This window comes from Trachymyrmex septentrionalis, unplaced genomic scaffold (genome assembly GCF_001594115.1).
Source record: "Trachymyrmex septentrionalis isolate Tsep2-gDNA-1 unplaced genomic scaffold, Tsep1.0 scaffold109, whole genome shotgun sequence".
Classification (NCBI taxonomy): Eukaryota; Metazoa; Arthropoda; class Insecta; order Hymenoptera; family Formicidae; genus Trachymyrmex; species Trachymyrmex septentrionalis.
Window position 1 is genome coordinate 433,944 of NW_017304217.1, and position 742 is coordinate 434,685.

The 742-nt window shown below is 30.7% G+C and overlaps 1 protein-coding gene across 3 annotated transcripts in view; it reads left to right on the forward strand.

Annotated features, from left to right (window-relative positions):
- The window catches only part of LOC108748710 (general odorant-binding protein 71), a 10,766-nt gene that overhangs the window by 7,459 nt on the left and 2,565 nt on the right, over window positions 1-742 (forward strand). Inside the window, exon 1 of one of the 3 annotated variants that reach the window (XM_018487016.1) lies at window positions 582-592. The exons of the other annotated variants lie outside the window; for them this stretch is intronic. The gene's annotated coding sequence lies outside the window, so the exon portion shown is untranslated. Of the gene's footprint in view, window positions 1-581; window positions 593-742 lie in introns of those variants that run through there. 3 annotated transcript variants of the gene reach the window in all.

Consider the following 742-nt stretch of genomic DNA (forward strand, 5'->3'; position numbering starts at 1 on the left):
GGATAATAAAAAATTTCGCAGCAAATATATTCTGTATACATAATCTTAAGCTAACAAAATTCCGTAGAACTTTTTCTCTGACCCAATATATAAAAGTTGTAAGATTTTAAATAACGCGTCATGTAGCGGCATTATTATAACCTTGAATCTTGTTAAGGTCACATAAAAATCATTTTGAAATTTGTAAATGGAAATCCCCATTTTCCCTGGTGAAAAAATTTCGTTGAAATTTCGCTGAAATTGTTCTGGAATTCTTTTCAGTGAATTTCGCTGAATACTCGATTTTTTTGTTTTTGCTGTCATTATTTGATATAAGTGCTGTAGCTTTGCCGCGTTTTCGCTGTCATAGTGGTTGCATTTAGTAGAATGTTTATTTTGCAACTGTTTGAAATTTTCTTCGCGCTGATTGGATTATACTTTTAGATATGAAAATGTAATTCAATCAGGATAGATAAAAGTTTCAGTTGCAAAACAAGCATTCTGTTGAACGCAATTATTGTAACATCAGATATCATGCTTGATTTCTGTTATCAGTATTTGATATGTTATACTTTGTCCAATATTTGCCGTGTTCAGCAGAGAAAACTAATCAGTTAGCACTTAGTAATTCTTTAATATATTGGATCTTTCCTTTAGTTCTTCACTGGATCTAAGTGTAGGAACTAATCACATTAAAGAATCACTAATAATATCACTCAATAATATCTTTAATAGTATCTCGTTGGTGGTCAATTAAGCGTCA